This window comes from Engystomops pustulosus, chromosome 3 (assembly GCF_040894005.1).
Source record: "Engystomops pustulosus chromosome 3, aEngPut4.maternal, whole genome shotgun sequence".
NCBI lineage: Eukaryota > Metazoa > Chordata > Amphibia > Anura > Leptodactylidae > Engystomops > Engystomops pustulosus.
In genome coordinates, this window is record NC_092413.1 from 167,894,460 (window position 1) to 167,917,313 (window position 22,854).

Genomic DNA, 22,854 nt, shown 5'->3' on the forward strand with positions numbered 1-22,854 from the left:
TAAATGTATATATCAGTGTATAGATGTGTAAATATGAGGGTATAAATGTGTGAGTATACAAATATGTATTTCTCCTGAGGAAGTAGGGTCCCCATTCAGAAGTCTGGTATGGGCCCTGCCTCTCCTAGTTATGCCCCTGATTAAACTGCTGATTTCTGCAAGGAAATAAAGTTTGGGGATGATGTATCATACCTTCTGCACCAGTTTTTTTTTGCGTACAAGGCAGTAAAAAGTTACAATTAATGTTGTGTAACACAGAATTTGCAACTTATTGGCCCTTTTTCCACATACAGTAGGTAAGAAGGTGGGTCAGGACAGAGGCACCCTGGCCTGCCAAATTTACTATCATTTGCATTTACTTTTGTAATCTGGCGAATCTGCTGAACTCAAAGCCAGGACCTGCTAGCTGTGTGCTGCGTCATAATAACTATGAACCCCTTAATAATCTGCGCACCTGGCATGTGACAACACAGAATTAGTAAGACAAGTCTGACATTGGCCCCTTTGTGTGTGGGCCCCCTAAAACTACTCAAAAAGGGGAAGTCTTTTAGGTGTAAGTCACCACTAGTGATCATACATTTCACACTATGCAATTCAATGGCTGAAAGCTGTGGTGTAAACTTGCAGCATAATTTGGGTTGTTGCAGTTTGAAAGGCTGCACAATTTGTACTTTAGTGTTTTTTCACAGCCGATAGGTGACATTTGTTTAAATCTCATCCACTTTTACGCAATTGTACATCAGTGGATACACAGCCGCGTGCAGCATTGTTTAATCCGCTGTGAGTATGGACATAGCCTAAGGGGGTGTGGAGCATGAAGCATTTATAACTTATCTTACGGAATAGGTGAAAATGGTATTTTCAGACGAGGGTCTGACTGCTGCCATTCCTGCCAATTGCCACAAATAAAGTGACAACATGTATCCTGCAGCACCATATAAAATCTAAAACTGAGTATAGGTTTCACCAGAAAATTAGCAATTTTTTTAACCATGTTTTTATGTCAATTATATTTTTTAGAAATTTATAATAATGAAATTTCCATGTTATGATTTATATTTGATAAAAATCAATTTATCCTGCAATTTATCTTACTCTGGACAGTGGGCTTAGTAATAGATTGACACTCACAAGTTCTGTAAGTGATTTCTCTGCAGCAATATAAAATAACTGCTGTATAGAAACCCCCTAAAAAACCCTTGATGAGTCGGCTCCAGACTATAGCTGGGAGGTGGCTGTAAAGTATAGCACTAAATGCTGTTAGAACAGCTCAGGCAGCATAGTAGCTCCTATAAGTATGCAAAAATAAATAAATAAATGAAAACTCGTCCCTTTAAATAGAACCCTGATCGTAAATCGCAAACAGCCTTGATATTAGCATAAATCCCATGCCGTGACCTTGTCCTGTTTTCCTTAAACAATGTACTGTATGAGTCAGGACTGAATGAAGCATGAAGCTTAATAACACTTCAGACACATTGGTTGATATATTGTGTTATGGGAAACGATTCAGTATAAGGAATACTTCACATCTTAGTTATTTCATCCGTTTATATCAACCAAAAAACAGGAATGGTGGAACACAAAGAACAGGTGCAAATCTTAACATTACACCATGGGGAAATTATCAATGTCAATTCTCTGGTATGCAAACATTTAACAATCGTCTCAATTGCTGATTTTGAGCAAAAATTTGCAACTTTCTCCAAGTTTACCTCATATTTTTTGTAATGTGTGTGTAAGTGTAGGGGGCAGGATATTAGGTAATTTACCAATATACATTTATTAAAAGTTGTCTCTTGTCTTTTACCTCATCAGCCGGACATTCCTGTCCGTAAAATGGCTGCATATGGAGTGTCATGTGATCTCATCATCACTTTACATATCAAAAAAGCAGAGCAGAACTTTTAATAGTATAGTATAGTATATTTTTAATAGTATAATTGGTGATTAATATCCTGCCACCGACACACACAAATTACAAAAACATAAGGTAAAATGGCCAACCCCTTTAAACCAGATTTATTGAGTGAATCCAGATTTGCTAGAAAGGGTTATGAGGTGCCACTTACGAATTTAGGAGAAAATCTACTAAAGTACCATCATAGCATAGGTTAAGATAGGAATCAATAACACTAACATTTTTTTTACTACATATACCAGAAGTCTAGACCACAATGAATCTGACAATCTACAAAAAGCTCCTGTGACAATCTAAAAAACTGGTGCAAGAAGCCTGTGTAATGATAAATCCCCCAACCCACTGTGCATATCTCTCCAGAGTAATCTCCAGGGCTAGTTTGTAGGGAGGGTTCCAGGGGCATATGCTCTGGGCCCCCCACCACTTTACTCATTAGGGGGCTTCCACCAGCAATGTCTGACAGTCATTTGGGAGAGATGCGCAGCAGCACTACACCGCCCACATACGTCTGCGTTCAAGATGTGACAGTGACTCACTGGCTCTGTCAGTGAGAGCATACCGCCCAGTCATACTCAATCACATTCTGCATGCAGCATGCTTTTCAGGAGCTATGCAGCATACAGAGTGACACCTGATCCCCCCCTTAGTACCTAACATTGGTTGGCTGAAGTCATTGCCAGCCAAGTCCTAGCCAAAAAGTGTTAGGTTTACTTCCTCACAGATTACAGATTACAGCAACTAGGACTAGTAGTCTGTACTACTACCACTGCCACTGTGCCAGCTAGGCCAGCAGCTAGGCTAAAATGTAAGAAGAAGAAACTTTAGAATCTTAATGATAATTTAGAATAGTAATGTGTACGACTGTCTGGGTACATTTAGTGGGTGCCCCCACCAGATTTTTCACCCTGGGGATTCCACCTACCTTAAGTAGTCTCCATTCCTAGCATTTGTTACAATGTAAGCTTATTCACACAACAGTTAATTAATAGTCACATGCTGTGTAATTTCATTAACAGATAGAACAAGGTTACAGTACAGTATTTTTCGGACTATAAGGCACACCGGATTATAAGGCGCACCATCAATAAATGCCTGCTGAAACGTCTAGGTTCATATATAAGGTGCACTAGATTATAAGGCGCACCTGTTTATAAAGATGAATGACCAGCAGGTGGCAGACCTATTCACAATTCAAGGCAGCTGTTGTCTGTAAGTACGGTTCATATATAAGGCGCACTGGATTATAAGGAGCACCTTTGATTTCTGAGAAAATCAAATGATTTTTTGTGCATCTTATAAAAATATGAAAAAAAAATATGGTATATGCAATAATTTTTCATGGAGCAAATCACAAAGTATTTTTTTTTTTTAACGGATTGTTTGTCCACTCAACTAAAAAGTAAAGCATGTTCCATTGACTTAAGTTCATGAAGATCAGTGAAAATCAGATGCTTAAAGGTTTTCAATCGGCAGTGAAGGAAATATGAAACAAAGAGATATATTCTCTCAAAGGAACATACAACAAAAACAAAATAGAAAAACAGATCTTATACCACAGTTCCCAATAATTTATTCATTTACAGTAAGATGCAATAAAGATTTTGGGTATTAGTTTGATGTTTTACAGACTAATTTATTTAGGATTTTGACTAGGCAACCTATGGCACACGGCTCAGATCTCATGCTTCATGAGCGCTCAGTCACCTCAAGGCAAAGAGCATCTAGTAAGCAAATAACTTCTGACATTCCTTGAGATGACATCATTCATTTATACATGAGGAGACATTATTTATTGAGACTGTAATAAGAAAACTACAATAACAGGCAGTAAATGTTAGAATAATTTAAGTGTGTGGCAGTCAGAAAATCTATACTAATTTCAGTTTTGCACCATTGAACATGAAGTATTGATTAATGCTCAATTCCAGCTATATTTATGAAGCTAGCTACGGTATGATGGTGTACACACGGATTAGTTGTGCTCTGAACAGCTATGAGAGGGTTCACATGATCAAATTTACCAATTAAGGGGCACAAAGAAGAATCTTGAATGCTTGCCAATATTATTTATGCAATAAAATCTGGGCAGGTGCGTATACTTATGTCCTGCCTTGTACGCCGATTTTGGTGCATCACCGCCATGACAGTAATTTAAATAACCTTATCCTGGGAGACATTTTTCATTTTGCTTTTCTTTTTTTTCTACTTTTTGTATTCTAATAGTGAAAATGTTTGTAACAAATTGTTCTTCCTAATCGAACAACTTAATATATTGAATGTATCTGAAAGCTAGAAATTAATTTTTTTATTGAAGATTATGGGTTTTTTGACTGCGTTCACCATGTGGACATGTTACCTTTATAATGTGGTTTTGACAAATACTGCTTGTACCACAATGATATTTTAATACAAAACATGAAAAAAAATGAAAAAAAATGTTTTAACTTCTTTTTGGTCCACGTAAAGTGTTTGGACTTTAGATAGCTAGATTACTCATAGAATACAAGCACAGTCTACTTTATGATTGGCTCAGGTAGAACACAATATGCCTAAATCACGATGAGTTACTGACCACTTATCAGTTCTTGAACTGCAGGAATCAAAATCCTGGGCTGCTGTAGATTTCAGATATAACCTGTACAGGTGTACTAGTGCAGTTAAATGTAAATTTGCCTGGCTAAGACACCCCCGCCATGGCCTGTATAAATACCTGCCCAGTTGAGCCCATTTTTTTTTAAATTATTCCACATGGCACAGAAGGGTCAAGAAGTCTTAATTGCTGGCACACACCTTTTTCATGTCTAGTATGCCCAAAAACTATCATGCAATAAACTATAGTTCCGCTCCACTGGGCCCCAATTGGGCCCCCTTGCATTTGCATATAAGGCTTTTTACATATGTACTGAGCCCCCTTATTTTTCAATATTATTATATCCCTTGAGCATTGGCCATTACTAAAAAAAAACGCAGTTTACCTCTTCCTGCATCATCTGATTGTCTTCTCTGCACAGCAGGTGGAAGTCGGGACTGACAGCATCGAGATGCACAGTAGCATGATCTCATTACGCAGACGTGCATCCTGGGTTAGAGTGCAGCATGCATTGGGAATGCCTCCCAGACACTTTGCAGTTACGTTATCAAAGGTATCTGTCTCTTAAAGACGCAGATACCACTGACTCTCGTGGCTGCAATAACAGTACTGAAACGCCCAATTCCACATTGATTTCTATTACAATCTATTCCTCCCACATAATCCTTTGGGCACAGACGCCCCTGTCATTGTGTCCTAGCCTGCCCTCCCTTGCGTATATGCTGAAGGGGCTTTTTCAGCATAAAAAAGTGTAAAGTGTATACAGTAACCTGGTACTGCTTGTAGTAAAAATGCTCATAATGTATCTAATGGGTCCCAGCATTTAGAAGTGAAACCTTGCAAGATAGAAAAAAATCCACCTTTAACTATCCGTAAGAAATTTCCAACCTGCTAAATATAGAAGAAGCATGGAAACATGAAGAACAATTACTTGAGATTCACTAATAAGCCTGTAGTATTCCACATCCAAGCTGCAAATCATCTACCTAAACAACACAGTAAAGTGTTCTCTAGTCCCTCCATGTACAATAAAATACAATCAATCCCAAAACACTTATTAGCAGATTTCTGGACTCTGCAGCAGTTTTCTAATGAATTATCATGCTGTTCTCATAAGAGTGATTAAAAACAAATCTCAGCCCTTATAATATTCATGAACAGTAAGTAAGAGTCACAGTCACAGAATCAACTGTGTGTAATCTACAAATACAGAACACAAGATAGGATCTAGGAGCAGGCATAACATTGTACAGCCTAGTATTACAATATATTATCATTAGAGGAGAGGAATAGCTTTCCTCAGCCAGGTCTCTAAAGGTCTCTTATGTCATCTTATAATGAGAACAACTGCTAAATATTTAATAACCGCTGCAGGGGCTCTGAGCATTAAGACTTGAAATTACAATTAAAAATACCATAGAATAGTTATTGAACTCATTACATTTCACCTGCACTTGCACACATCCCAATCTTCTTTAATCAATGGTAATGCTTTTTCCTCTTATTTATTTTTTTATTACTTAGGTTTTTATTATTACTTAGGTTTGCACAGGACTTTTCACATTAGCATCATGGCTTCTGCTCTTAAATTGGTTGTCCCAGTTTTGAAGTTATCCCCCATCCTTAGAATAGGTGATAATTGATGAGATTTTGACTGCAATAAGTCCCACCAATCCATAGAATAAGTCCCACCAATCCATAGAATGGAGTACTTGGGTGAAGCGGCAGGACACACATGTGTCCTGCTGCCCCATTTAATGATATGAGCTTTCTGGGGAAAACAGCGCAATGTTCTTGGCAAATCGGACATCTCCCAGAGAGTTGAATTGAGCGGCAGATCACAAGCTTGTCCTGCTGCTTATAGTGAAGACCCATAAGTGAAAATGGGTGCCGATCACTGGGGCTCTCATAAGTGGGGGCCCATCAGACTGACCTTGACCTATCACCCTATTGACTCAAAAAACCTGCGGCAACCACTTTAACGACACCCTGGCAGTTTAGAAATAGAAACTAAGTAATGATATAGGGCCCTAATGAGTGACAATGAGATTTCGGTTAGGTTTGCATTTCTTAATTTCACAGCAAAACACTAGTGCAACTTACTATAGGTAAATGATGTTATCAAATGCCGTTGAATGATACACAATGGGGTACATGTTTCGAACTTTTGGCGTGCCTTTTTTTTAATTTATGAGATTTTTCATGGTGCTTGTGCTCATTTGCAACTTTTTTGCACCTAAAATAGTCTCCTTTCAAAGTTCGCCATTGTCTAGTTTTCTGCAGTGCTACCTGAATTATCACCTGAATCCAGATGTGAAAGTTGCAACTTTTTAAAAAGTTGCAAAAAAGCTGCAAATTTTGGCACCAGGCTACGGCTGCCCCTTACCAGGCATAGAAATCATCCTTGAACGTAATGCGTCTTTTGGAGACTATTTGCAATTTTTGACCAGACACCACCTTTATCAATAACAGAAAACACTAAGATACATCTGACCAGCAGAAAAGTCAAGAAAACTCCCCAAAAACAGACTTATGATACATGTGCCCCATTGACTTTAACGCATAAATCAATAATTTTGCAGGTCTAAGATATAGGGGCTCATATACTAAGGGTCCAAATCGCGCACTTTTGTCGGGATTCCCAACGATTTCCGATTTCCGACGGCTTTCACGCGACAGAAATCGGGGGGTGTGGCCGTTGGACAACCTGACGGATTTGGAAAAAATGCGGAATTTAAAAAAGAACTTGTGTCAGCACTTACATGCACCGGGGAGAAGAAGGTGAACTCCGGCAGACCTGGGCGCAGCAGCGACAGCTGGTGGATATCGGGCGCATGGACCTAAGTGAATCCCGGCAGATCCGAATCAGCGTTGAAGAATGCGCCGATGGATCGCGACTGGACTGGGTAAGTAAATGTGCCCCATAATGTCCACAAGACAGACAGTTCTCAGCCTTGAAAAATGGACTCTAATGGGTGTTTTTCATGGCGGATTTAGTATCTGTGTGTCAATATTTAAGGAAGCGTGGCATACATCTGACATACATTTTTTCCTGTTTGTTTAAAACTATGGGAGTCATTTATCTTTGGTCAGAACATATATGTGTGTCTTTTCTTGTTTTTTCTGGGTTTTAGACTTGTTTGATTTATCTTAGATGTTGATATATTAGGCAGCTGAGTCTGTGGCATTTTTGTGACTTTCAATACAAAAGTCACTCAAAAGTCACAAACTCTTCTGCAACTTTCCTGCTCATGATATGAAGTGGAATTTATTTGCACCAAAATTGTGATTTTTTTCATACGTCCACATCTGGATTTTAAAGATATATCAGCACAACTCTATTCTTGCGTGGATAAGTCGGAAATTCAGGCACAAATATATGAAATACGCTAAAAAAGACACAAAAATTTGAGAAAATTCTAAGATAAGGGACCCCCTACAGTATGAATTTAAAGCGTATCCTAGCTGCCAGCCTTTTTTAATGGACACCACTTGGATACCATTCGAGTGCCATCAGTTTTTTTTCACTGATTCAGACTTGGACATGCTCTATTTTTTAACAAAATAGACACAGCCTGTTAAAAAAAGTCTGTGTGAATAAATCCATTAAAATGTATAGCATTTAGTGCAATACATGTGTCCATTTTTCACTGATGTCCGTATGAGCCCAAGGAGTTAAGTTGCATTCATCACATTCATGTTCTCATAGACAGAAGCCCAACCACATTTATTCTAAACCGAATCATCAGATTGTCCTAACATGTGAGATGATCCAAGAAATATTATATTACTGCACAAAACAATCTTCATTTTGCTCCCTATTAGATCCTGCAAAGGATTTTTCAGAAAGATTTACAGATAACAAATGCCAGCTTATTAAAAGTCTTATGGAAATATAACACAATAGGTACAGATAATAATTATCTTGCCAAGAAGTAATTAGGAATAGGAATGTGATGCATAATCCTGTAACATCCATTCCCGATTAACAGTTCATTAGGGAAATCTAGTGGTTATTAGGACATCATATTAGGGTCACTCCTCTATGTACTGTAAATCTTACTAGTGTAATAGTGGCCAGAGTCATGTGTGAGATTTTCTATATTATTGTGTTTTATTTAATCAGTGCTCATTCTAGTCTAGATTGAGATAGTTATTCTACACCCATAGGATCAATTGATCTGATGAATATTTCACCTTTTATACATAACTATGTCAGCCTGGTCTACAGTATGTCCAGTATAACAATAGTGTGTTATGGTATGTAAATATAATATAGTTTATAAATTACCAAAACAAAATAATTTTACCTGTTCAAAAATCAATGTTGCTCTAATTGGAAGGGCAAAATAATACATGCATCCAAATCAAATTCTCCAAAAAGATCTATGGCCTGAATGCAGAGGATCTTAAATTGAATTCATAAGCAAGTAAACATTTTAGTGCACCACCAGCATGGACCCTCTCACGCTCAATTTCAGGGTGCACCTCCCCTCCTAATTTTGGCCAATAATCTGAAGTACCATGTGTCAACGTGGCTAATCAGGGTACAAGTTCTTTCTACATTGAGTAACCATTTGACAATACACATGTTACAGCATATTTCTACTAAAATAACATATCTGTTATGGAGTAAAAGTATAAACCATTGCACCACATGCTGCTGTGCACTTACTTTGGAGTACCATGTTTTACGTATTCTGTTCTTTTCCCCTGCTGTTAAGTAACACTTAACAAAGTAAAGCTCTTTCCCTTTCCCCTTATCCCATGTTATTCATATAAGGGCTCATTCACACTGCTGTCTGCGGGGCCGGGGATACGGTGCCACCGATCCGGGCCGCACACCGCAAAAATATAGAGCATGCTCTACCTTTCGGCAAGAATGCGGTCGTGCGCCGTTTTCTATGGAGGGAGCAGGGGTCATCTCCTCCTCACCTCCAACACACGGCGGTGTTAAAACTGTAAAATAAATAAAGAAAACTTCTTTCTGTGTTTGTGGAGCTGAGTTATATCCAGGGCCGGATCATAGGGGGGGCTCCCGGGGCTGGAGCCCCGGGGCCCCCACCACTTTGCCTTTAAAGGGGCCCCCACCAAGTGTGAGTGAATCGGGCGGAAGCATGGCCGCCCGAATCACCAACTATGTGATTTGGTCAGGGGCGCACCACTGAGCCTCCAGCGGCATCTTATCTGCGTGCTCAAGGCAGCCAGGACGCGCTTATTGCAGCACTTCCTGGCTGCTGGAAGAGAGGTCCGTACAGGAGCAGAGCGGCACTTTTTGGAGCTGCTGCAAAGTAACCTTAGTTTGTTGCAGCAGCTGAAAATGAAAGGAGCAGCTCATTCGGCAGACTGCAGGGGGAAACATGAAGGTCAGGTCACATCAGACTTATCTCTCCTATCTTCAACATAAATTCAGCCCGGGAGCTGTCGGAGGAGGGGGAGGGGCACATCCCGGAGCTAGAAAACCCACATGGTAAGCAGAGCTGTGAGCTCCTGTCTGTGCTTTCCTCCCCTACTACTCTGCATCCTTTATAGTGGATGCACATGGCTGCCCTGGGTGCTAAGGGTGAAGTCATCTGTTCCTGGACATAGGTGAGTATATATGTACTGTTTGTTAATCTATGTATGTGTATACAGTATATATGTAAGTGTGCATGTGTCAGTGTGTGTGTATACAGTAAATATGTGGTGTGTGCATGTGTCAGTGTGTGTGTATACAGTATATATGTGGTGTGTGCATGATGTCAGTCTGTGTGTATACAGTATATATGTAGTGTGTGCATGGTGTCAGGGTGTATACAGTATATATGTAGTGTGTGCATGGTGTCAGGGTGTATACAGTATATATGTAGTGTGTGCATGGTGTTAGGGTGTATACAGTATATATGTAGTGTGTGCATGATGTCAGTGTGTGTGTATACAGTATATATGTGGTGTATGCATGTGTCAGTGTGTATACAGTATATATGTGGTGTGTACATGTGTCAGTGTGTATACAGTATATATGTAGTGTGTGCATGTGTCAGTGTGTGTATACAGTATATATGTGGTGTGTGCATGATGTCAGTGTGTGTGTACAGTATATATGTGGTGTGTGCATGATGTCAGTGTGTATGTATACAGTATATATGTAGTGTGTGCATGGTGTCAGTGTGTATACAGTATATATGTAGTGTGTGCATGTGTCAGTGTGTGTATACAGTATATATGTGGTGTGTGCATGTGTCAGTGTGTATACAGTATATATGTAGTGTGTGCATGGTGTCAGTGTGTATACAGTATATATGTGGTGTGTGCATGTGTCAGTGTGTGTATACAGTATATATGTGGTGTGTGCATGTGTCAGTGTGTATACAGTATATATGTGGTGTGTGCATGATGTCAGTGTGTGTGTACAGTATATATGTGGTGTGTGCATGATGTCAGTGTGTGTGTATACAGTATATATGTAGTGTGTGCATGGTGTCAGTGTGTATACAGTATATATGTAGTGTGTGCATGTGTCAGTGTGTGTATACAGTATATATGTGGTGTGTGCATGTGTCAGTGTGTATACAGTATATATGTGGTGTGTGCATGATGTCAGTGTGTGTATACAGTATATATGTAGTGTGTGCATGGTGTCAGTGTGTGTATACAGTATATATGTGGTGTGTGCATGTGTCAGTGTGTATACAGTATATATGTGGTGTGTGCATGATGTCAGTGTGTGTATACAGTATATATGTGGTGTGTGCATGTGTCAGTGTGTATACAGTATATATGTGGTGTGTGCATGTGTCAGTGTGTATACAGTATATATGTGGTGTGTGCATGTGTCAGTGTGTGTATACAGTATATATGTGGTGTGTGCATGTGTCAGTGTGTATACAGTATATATGTGGTGTGTGCATGATGTCTGTGTGTGTATACAGTATATATGTGGTGTGTGCATGTGTCAGTGTGTATACAGTATATATGTGGTGTGTGCATGATGTCAGTGTGTGTGTATGCAGTATATATGTAGTGTGTGCATGATGTCTGTGTGTGTATACATTATATATGTGGTGTGTGCATGTGTCAGTTTGTATACAGTATATATGTGGTGTGTGCATGTGTCAGTGTGTATACAGTATATATGTGGTGTGTGCATGATGTCTGTGTGTGTATACAGTATATATGTGGTGTGTGCATGTGTCAGTGTGTATACAGTATATATGTGGTGTGTGCATGATGTCAGTGTGTGTGTATGCAGTATATATGTGGTGTGTGCATGATGTCAATGTGTGTGTATACATTATATATGTGGTGTGTGCATGTGTCAGTGTGTATACAGTATATATGTGGTGTGTGCATGTGTCAGTTTGTATACAGTATATATGTGGTGTGTGCATGGTGTCAGTGTGTATATAGTATATATGTAGTGTGTGCATGGTGTCAGTGTGTATATAGTATATATGTAGTGTGTGCATGGTGTCAGTGTGTATATAGTATATATGTAGTGTGTGCATGGTGTCAGTGTGTGTATACAGTATATATGTGGTGTGTGCATGTGTCAGTGTGTATACAGTATATATGTGGTGTGTGCATGATGTCTGTGTGTGTATACAGTAAATATGTGGTGTGTGCATGTGTCAGTGTGTATACAGTATATATGTGGTGTGTGCATGATGTCAGTGTGTGTGTATGCAGTATATATGTAGTGTGTGCATGATGTCTGTGTGTGTATACATTATATATGTGGTGTGTGCATGTGTCAGTTTGTATACAGTATATATGTGGTGTGTGCATGGTGTCAGTGTGTATATAGTATATATGTAGTGTGTACATGGTGTCAGTGTGTGTATACAGTATATATGTGGTGTGTGCATGGTGTCAGTGTGTATATAGTATATATGTGGTGTGTGCATGATGTCAGTGTGTGTGTACAGTATATATGTGGTGTGTGCATGATGTCAATGTGTGTGTATACATTATATATGTGGTGTGTGCATGTGTCAGTTTGTATACAGTATATATGTGGTGTGTGCATGGTGTCAGTGTGTGTATAGTATATATGTGGTGTGTGCATGGTGTCAGTGTGTATATAGTATATATGTAGTGTGTGCATGGTGTCAGTGTGTATATAGTATATATGTGGTGTGTGCATGGTGTCAGTGTGTATATAGTATATATGTAGTGTGTGCATGGTGTCAGTGTGTGTGTATACAGTATATATGTAGTGTGTGCATGATGTCTGTGTGTGTATACAGTATATATGTGGTGTGTGCATGGTGTCAGTGTGTATATAGTATATATGTAGTGTGTGCATGGTGTCAGTGTGTATATAGTATATATGTAGTGTGTGCATGTTGTCAGTGTGTGTGTATACAGTATATATGTAGTGTGTGCATGATGTCTGTGTGTGTATACAGTATATATGTGGTGTGTGCATGTGTCAGTGTGTATACATTATATATGTGGTGTGTGCATGATGTCAGTGTCTGTGTATGCAGTATATATGTGGTGTGTACATGTGTCAGTGTGTATACGGTGTGTATATATATATATATATTGTGCATTGTGTCAGTGTGTGTGTATACAGTATATATGTAGGGAGTGTATGCTCTCTGTGTATGTAATTGATGCCACGAGTGGCGCTCTCTAAATGATGCAGGGACCACAATGCTGTCTTTGTGCCACCTGCAGAGTTTATTGGACAGAGGTTATGAGGAGGCTCAGGAGGAGGAGGAGGCAGGAACATTGTGGGTTAGTTTATATTTTTTAATATGAAGGCTCACTATATACATTTTCAATTATATGCAGAAAAATTGTATATGTTTATATACATTACATGTTTTATAATGGCAATTTATATTATATTGCGGCACACTTTTACCACACAGCAGCACTCTGTATGTATTTTATATGTTCCTGGGGCTGGCACTGTTTACTGAGAGGCTGTATATATTCATTACGGGGAATGGGGGTGCATGTATTACAAGCAACATTTACAAAAAATTGTGAGGAAGGCCCCCACCAGTTTGCGCCCAGGGGCCCCCACCACCCTTAATCTGGCCCTGGTTATATCCATGCCATGCACAGTCTTCTCTCCGCCCTCTTGTTAACACCTGGTAGGTATAACTAATTTGTCAGGGGTGTTTAAATTGCTGACTTAAGGTCTCTCAGACTTTGGTCAACAGTGCATACTTTTAAGTGCGTCTATAAGTGCACAAAAGAATTACCGCAGAAATGAACCAGAAGTGAAGAAAAGGACTTTTTTCTTGTAAGTACTTGTCAAACTTAAAGGAAACCTACCACTGCTCACATGATGAAATCATACAACCACACCACCCTGTAGGCTACTTAATGCTGATGCCGGCAGATACTTTGGTTAGACACAGCGATTTTAAGTTTAGCTAAAAAGACGATTAACTCACATATGTAAATTAGCCCTCCGGTGCTACCCCTACATCATCAGCCCTCCGTCGATGCCTTCCTATTGTTATTTATTCATGCCTCAGTCTTTCATGGCTCTCTGTACCTGAAGGAGGGCAGGTAGAAAGATGGAGGTGTGAATAAATAACAATTGGAAGGCATAGACTGAGGACTGATGATGTAGGGGTAGCACCGGAGGGCTAATTTACATATGTGAGTGTTAGGGATTTTTATGCAGGGCCCCAACAGCCCTCACATATGTAAATTAGCCCTCCGGTGCTACCCCTACATCATCAGCCCTCCGTCGATGCCTTCCTATTGTTATTTATTCATGCCTCAGTCTTTCATGGCTCTCTGTACCTGAAGGAGGGCAGGTAGAAAGATGGAGGTGTGAATAAATAACAATTGGAAGGCATAGACTGAGGACTGATGATGTAGGGGTAGCACCGGAGGGCTAATTTACATATGTGAGTTAATCTTTTTTTAGCTAAACTAAAGATCGCTGTGCCTAACTAAAGTATATGCCGGCATCAGTATTAAATAGCCTATAGGGTGGTGTGCTTGTATGATTTCATCATGTGAGCAGTGGTAGGTTTCCTTTAAATTACTCTATCTAAAGCCAGACCATTCAAATTTGGTGGACTTGCAGTTGCACTTAATACAATGTACTGTTAAGAATGGTGCTGCTGTAGTTGGCTGCCTGTGCATTGGCTCCTGCATTTGGTAAGCTGTACTGTCCTGTAACTGTTAGTTTGCAACTAAGGAACTAGCAACATGTAAGAACACGCCTCTCGTAGTGTATGTATGTACCTGTAATGTTAAAGCTGTCTCTGTGTGTAACAACGCTGGAACACAAAACAATTTCTCCCCAGGGGATCACCAAAGTGCTATCGTATCATATTTTATGCCATCACCTCTCTATAACTGTCCTGTATTTGGCTTTTAGACACATGACCAGAGCTGTTCTCTGTTTGCAGCATAGAACCGTTGTTCAGACAAACACACTCCATGTGGGACATTTATCTTACACCATAGCATGATGCGTTGCCCCTTCCCAGTGCCAGATATACCGGGAAGCTCCTGATGTATCCGGCAGGTGGCTGCACTGCACTGCCAGTGCCATAGAGATGAATAGAATAGCAGGATCCATGCAAGACTGGTGGGTCTAGTCACCTGGGTTGCAATGGTGGTGCAACAACAGACCCTTGTTCTTGGGGTCTGTTGGGGTCCAATCACTGAGATCACCAGCTAATTAAGTTAGTTGTCACTGAACAACCCTTCAAGCCCAAGCGAGCCTCATCCATAGGGTATTAGATGTGTGTGTTTCTATCTTTTCCACAAATAACCCTGGAAGAAATCAAGGATATCATGGTTGTTATGATCTGGTCTATTCTAATTTTCAGAATAAAAATCCCTGACACCAAACTGCATGTTATCCAATTATACAATTTGAACATGTATTTTGATTTCGAGTAAAAAAAGGCTGTGGAATATTTAAGTAAAATATTATGCTAGATGTGAATATCTACCCAAAATATATTGCATCATTTCCCCCACGGGGCCTGTAATCAGTTCCTTGCAGCATGTGGTCTTTGCAAGCAGGTGCAATAAAAATCAAACAGAAGCAGCGCTGCAGGTTTTCACGATGAATAATTTATTACTCCCAGCACAGTTACTCACAATAATTAATAGGCAGCAGAATGTTTGGAGAAAGTACAGTAACTCTGTTCTAATCTAAATATAATTTACTAAGCCATAAACATTCACCTCTCATATCTCTGGTGGTCACATTATAAAATAATTTGACAATTTGCTTACATTTTTTTTGGCTGTGACTCAATATGTATTTAAAGGAAGTCCACCATCAAAACCAAGCATGATAAATGAGTTTCAGCTACTCTTAAATCCAGGTACTGTGGCTGTGGTAATCGTCTTATATATGTTATCCATGACCTTCTTCCTTCACCTGAAGGGCTCCTTTGGGTGATACCTCCATGCTTCAGATGCACAGGCTATGCAGGAGCACTCTTCCCCTCTCGCTGTGTGCTGAAACTTCCTCTGCTGCAGTGAGAAGTGCTGAGGGAGCAGAGGGAGAGGGGGAGACAGTGTAACCGCCTGTGAAGCTACAGCACAGAGGGGCTCAGGTAACATCCCTGGGAGCCCTTCAGGTTCATTAGCATAAGTATAAAAGTTGATTTTAGAAGGAAGCCATGGAAAACAAATATAAGAAGATTACCACAGTCACAGTGCCTGGATCCATGAACAAGCGTCCCTGGTTTATAATGATGGATTTTGATAGATTTGATGGTAGAAAACAAAGTGATGGATAACATCAAAAGATAATACTAGCATCATCCATCTCCCTCTTCCCATTTCATCAGTCCAATTTTTCAGGTTACAGCCCCTAGTATACTATACTATATATCAGTGATGGCGAACCTTTTAGCGGCCGAGTGCCCAAACTGCAAGCCAAAACCCCCCTTATTTATCAGGAGGTGCCAACCAAAAATGAATGCTGTAACTTATTGCTTCCTGTTCCTCAACAATGTTCGATCATATTGGCCTCCTGAGGACAAGGTGGAAAATTTGCATCATTTTAGCTTCTTTCCAGTGTCCCTCTGTACACAGAGAATCATCCCTTCTCCTTCTTCCTACATTCCCAAGCAGCGAAGTAAGTATCACTTTAATATATGACTTAAAGCAGCATCTTTAAAGTTGCTTGGAACTGCAGGAAGATTCTTTGAGTCCTGTCTGGTGTGCTGGGGTGATGGCCCGGGTGCCCACAAAAAGGCCTCCGAGTGCCGCCTCTGGCACCCGTGCCATAGGTTCGCCACCACTGCTATATATGACAGTAATGCTGAAGTAGCAGTAATGTAAATAGGTGTAATGTCTGTGCCAAAACGTTCCTCTATCCGCAGTCGACAAATTAGGCGGCATTAAATCCTGTTGTATTTCTGGTGTGTGAACTGAGACATAGCCTTTGTTGTGCTTTCGGTTTATTGAGCCACACCCTGCGTTCTGTAATTCAGCTCTGTCCAGTAAGGGTTACTAGCCTGCTAGACAGCTGCTACTGGAGGTGGGCCCAGGATCTGCTTATATTCCTGTTCTGTTCTATCAGACCTCACTGGTTATATTATCATATCATATTATCATATCTGAGCTCTGTACTGTGCTTTTGTTTTCTATTTTAAAATCGATAAATAGCCCTTTTAAAAGCCTCAAGTGTGTCAGGATTCAGGGGTAGTGGACACACTGAACCACCGTGGACAATGACGTAAGCTGATACCTGGGAGCAGAGTCTAAGTGGTACCCAGTTTTCACCAGAGCCCGCCGCAAAGCGAGTTGGACTTGCTGCAGAGTGGTACCAACAGGTCGCTCCACGGGCACGACTTTGTCCGCGGTGGTGGCCAAGGTGAGGTACAGAGTTGTGAGGCAGAACCATAGTTGGGGGCAGGCAGGAGGTCAAGACAGGCAGCACAGGATCAAGGTCAGAGGCAGAGCAGGAGGTCAGGTCAGGAACAGAATCAAGGTCATAACAGTAATTCACCAATTACAGGGTACAAGGAATAAGTGTTTCATCAAGGCCTAAGGCTCAAAGATCCGGAAGGGGGCAGAGGAAGAGTCAGTCCATTTATAAGGGCAGGCGTCAAGCAGCCCCAATTAGTAGCGCTCTGGCCCTTTTAATCTCAACAAGCCAGTACATGTGCGGCACAGGAGATGCCACTGGAGCCGGTAGAGATCAGTGATGCCACGGCCAGGCTGCAGGGGCAGGGGGGGGCACATGGGTGCACCTGTGACCTGAGACATGGGTCTCAGTGGCAACCGTAAAAGTGTGAAGCCATAGTACGTAGAAACTCTTCAGTGGTATGTCAGCTCACTGCTCCATTGGATCAAAGATGCCCTGCGCACAGATTATAATGGTGGTGATTGTAGCACAAACCTAAGTAAGAATTAATCCAACAAATGAAGGGTCCATAAAACTTCAATTTTTATTCTTCTACATATCAATATGGAAGACTAATTTTCTTTGCTGGATTCATTCTGTCCTGTGCAATTACATAATATGGATCCATAATGCAATGTACGCAGTCTTCTATGAGGCATCTTTGGAGAACCACACAATGGCATGGGGAATGCCTTTAGTCTTTGTCACACACCCTTCATTCATAATTCTTAACCAAATGTCAGGTTCATATGCAGTTTATTTTATATCAAGGTAGAAGAAATCCACAATAGGAGCTGCTATTCAATGAGTATTATAGGAGTCGTGCCACAAGTTATCTTTATGAGCTCATTCAGAGGATTTGAGGGATTGAGATATAAGAGTGAGATAACAGCAGATTTACTTTTGCGCGAGTCCTGTAGATATCAGCCACCAGAATCATTTAATTCCTTTTTAATCGATTAAACTCTCAAGGTCATTTCATTTATTCCTATGATGAGTGAGGAAACATCCCAAGCCATAATCAGATTTCTCAGCTCATTATCACATCAGAGATTTTTTTAATCAGCATCAAAATAATCAAATTACAAGGAGGCATAATAAATATAATTGGATTTCCAGATTTAAGGCAAATTAAAACAGGTTTGTCTTTGTAGTGGGTCCATTTAAGTCAAACCCACCAGGAGGGTTATGTATTATACTTTTAATTTGTTTATATTAAGTAGACTCTGTCCCTAATAACAAGGTTATAAAAATACTAATGGCTCTGATAAGAGAAAGAGAGTGTAATTACATTGATTAAGTGCGTATCACAAGAAAAGGTCACCTTGACCTATTTCTTAAATGTATGGAGGAAAAGGCTTTCTAATCCACAAAACATTGTGTCCTCTTTCTGTAACCCTCAGCCTCCCACTTGTGCTTATATTAAAGTACATCTACAACCAGGATGAAGGACTGTATGCAAATGAGCCTCGGGGGCTCCAGGCTCCATAGGTGTTCATGGAGCCTGGAGTCCCTGAGGCTCATTTGCATACAGTCTGTCATCCTGGTGGTAGATGTCCTTTAATAATAATATTTATTTATATAGCACCATCATATTCTGTATTTCTTTACAAATCATGGGGGACATATACACATATTATACTACATTGCAGAGTGAAAACTTAGTCATATGGTACAATAGGAGTGAGGCCCAGGCCCTGCCCTGCTCACATGAGCTTACAGTCTATATTAACCTGATAGTCTAATGCCTAGCATATCAAGCACATATAAATGTAGGAGAGAAACTGATGCCAGAACAGATCCTATAGTTTTCTATTGGACCTTTCCTATCACAGGTTGCATTGTACTTCCTGCCCCATGTTTTGAATTATTTTTACAAGCAACAGATGGTTCATCAGACATTCCCCTGATAACCATGTTTCTAGGTAAAAATGAGTAGCATATGCAGTATGATACATTATTAGACTATTGTGGTTTGTGGTCATTTAAGGGGTTTCTGTACAAAGTAACAATGGGGATTCAGCTCACCTTCCAGCTCTGTGAATATCCTAGTATGGCACGGATCGCCCCTCTGCTCGGGCCGCGTACACCAATGAAAAAAATTCTGATATCCAGCCTTGTCAGGAATCACTTGTAATCTTTATTTAGGCAAATATTAAAATTCCACAGCAAGTAGTCTTGGCCAACGCGTTTCAAATGGACTGGCCGTTCTTAGTCATGGCTAATATAGGAGGCTTTAAAAAACTTTTAAACACGTGTAGAGATGGACACCCCCCCCCCTTTGACGTAAGTAAGGGAGGAGGGAGAGAGGAGTCTTCCTAGATACATGGTAATATTTGTATTACAGTAAACTCACACGATATATGAAATCGTAATATACATCAGGGTACTGAATAAAAGCAACAATGTAGTGCAGTTTGTATACTATTCACTCTAGTAATATACAAACTGCACTACATTGTTGTATTTATTACGATTTCATATATTGTGTGAGTTTACTGAAATACAAATATTACCATCTAGGAAGACATTACCTTATTTGTATGTATAGAACGGTTTTTAGATGCCCGTCCCCCTCCTCTCTCTCTCCTCCCTGGAGAAATCCTGGAAGATTCCCTCTCACTTACGTCAAAGGGGGGGGGGGGGTGTCCATCCCTACACATGTTTAAAACGTTGTTGAAGTCTTTCTATGTTAGCCATGACTAAGAACGGCCAGTCCTTTTGAAACGCGTTGGCCAAGACTACTTGCTGTGAAATTTTAACATTTGCCTAAATAAAGATTACAAGTGATTCCTGGCAAGGCTGGATATCGGAAATGTTTTCATTGGTTTCTGTACAAAGCCTTTCTATAAAATACCCTCTCATCTTGGCTTCATCGTTTATCGAACTGCTCTCTGTTGTCTGATTTAATTATTTTATTATTTGTAAAACAGTGGTCTCCTCTTGGCCTGGCTTCATCCTGCATTGAACCAATTTTAGATAAATAAATTCAGTTCATAAAAGCAACAGTAAGCTGAGAGCACTCCAATAGGGTATTTACCAAACCCAGCCAGGCTCTTGGTCAAATGAATGTGACATGGACACATTGGGGCACATTTATTTACCCGTCTCGTTGACGCCGCCGATCTGGAATGTCTGACGAGGATTTGGAGCTGCCGCTATTCACTAAGATCGTGCGTCCAATTTCCTGCATGTTTCGCTTCCCCGCTGTGGTCCGCCGGAGTTCACCATATTCTTCCCAGTGCATTTGAGTGCTGATCTTGTGACACAATTTAATTTTTAAATTCTGCGGTTTGTCCGAATCAGTTGGGTGGTCCGACAGCCATGCCCCCAGATTTGTGTTGCATGAAAGCTGGGGCAATTCAGCACAAAACGGAAAAATTTGAGAAACCCGGCGGAAATGCGTCTGACGGATTCTTACTTAATGTGCCCCATTGTGTGTCCAAGCCCTGAATAAATCGCAATTACTGGCACAATGTCAGGAACTGTGATTATTTCCCCCCTGACACCACCTCCACGGCAAGTGATGGTGGGGGGTTGGGAAATGACGTGTTCCTAGCAATAGCTATAGCTTGCACCCAGATGTGGATTATAATATAGAAGGTTTGGGTGGTAGCCAGGAACCCAAGCATTCTAGGGGGCCCAAAGCCTTCACCTATGAAATCCTCATACATCTGTTCCTGCTCTCAATACAAATGTTCACAAAAACCATTTCAAAACCTTTGAAGGTCCTCCAAATATCCTTAAACTACAGATTGAAAGCAGACAGAAGGGGCACATCGTCCTTTCCACACAAAGCTTGATGCTAGTACCATAAGAAGAAACTGAAATACAGCCCAGAGCCTATGGCAATCTTAATCCGCTCCTGTCTGCATAATGTGGTTTGTCCAAAGGTGCTAAGGTAATGGGTCGATAATGCTCTAACATATAGTGAATATATAATGTATAGGGCAAAAGGGGTATAGTTTATTTTAAAGCTCTATGGCCATTCTGAAAGATTTTGCAGTCACTGAGCTCTCAAATGTTGGCCAGTGTGGGTGCATCTGAGGGTAAGGTGTTCTAAAACATTTGTCAAGGGGCTCATGCCCATGTTCTTTTTTTGTTCCGAGCAACATCTTTCATGTTTGATATTTTATCAATGCTTAATTATTGGCATTTCTCTTCCTACACTGTTAGTTTAAAGTGTAACCGTCATTTCACAAAACCTTTGATATGTTGTAGGGCAGGTAATTTTAAGCACTTTTGTAATTGGATAAGTTACCCGAATCTTGCTCCTTCCGCTTGTATTCTGCAGACTTCCCCTAGATGTCAACAATCTCACATATGTCTGTTACTATGGACATTCTGTCTTCATAAAGAAGCTAAGACTACGGGAGGAAGAGACACGACCACATCTCTCTCCCTGCAGCCAGCTGATTACCTCATGGCTCAGTACTCCAGCACTCATGTCTCACTACTCCAGCAGTCATGTGCAGGGAGAAGCCCTCACTAATGTAGTGACCAAACACCTACACTTATCTCTCCTCAGCTTTCCCTACACTTATGTATAAACACATAATCCACACAGACAGAAACTGAAGCCCCTCCTCCCCCCATCACCTCACACAAGGAAGTGGCAGGAGACAATCTCCAAGTCTGCAAGTTGTCCTGTCATGTGCTGTGCTGGAGTATTATTTAGATAGATAGGTACATAGCTAGATAGATATGAGATAGATAGATAGATATATGAGAGATAGATAGATAGCTCTGGTGTCATTGGTCAGCAGCAGGGGCTTGTGATGAGGTAACAGGAGGCAGGCCCCGCCCCTCTATCTTGCTGATTGTAGTTTTTTGAGAGCTGGAAACCCTGGTTGCTATGGGCCAAAAGAGGTACTAAATGAGGACCGAGAGGCAAAATACTTTGAGGAATGATTCACAGGGACACCTGGAGCTGAATTATGTATTTTAGTTTTTTTGCTCTGAATGACGGTTACACTTTAAAGTCAGACATGGGATACAACAGCCAGGTGATCTTATAGGGTATAAAATGTGAATGTAAAGTACAGCAATGTCATTTATAAAGGCAGAGGTTTATCGATATTTATCACCCGCAGGTAATGCTACCTAGGTGCCGGAGAGAGTTGCTAGGCAACACTTCTACTATACTCCGCTGTTCACTGCTCCTTTCTGTGCCAGATGTTAAATGACTGTACTGTAAATGAAAAGTGTTTGATGTCAACATTGATGCAGTCACAGCAAGCAAAAGAATGAGAGAATTACAAAAATGATAGAAACCCTTTAGATGTACAAAGCTGTGGATGTGACAGAGCTACTAATGCTGGAGTATGACAGCGGCCACCGTACAAGTCACATAGCTGCCGTTAGAGGGAAATGAAACTTAGCTTCTTAATAGTTATTTAAAATGAATAATTGTCACTATGAAGCTACTGGATGTGTATTGTATGAGGAAGGCAGCTGTCACCACTGAAATGAGAGGTTTTCACCATTACGTTTCAATATTGTATT

The 22,854-nt window shown here is 40.5% G+C and overlaps 1 protein-coding gene across 1 annotated transcript in view; it reads right to left on the minus strand.

Annotated features, from left to right (window-relative positions):
• The window catches only part of SCHIP1 (schwannomin interacting protein 1), a 290,784-nt gene that overhangs the window by 234,759 nt on the left and 33,171 nt on the right, over positions 1–22,854 (minus strand). The window lies entirely within an intron of this gene.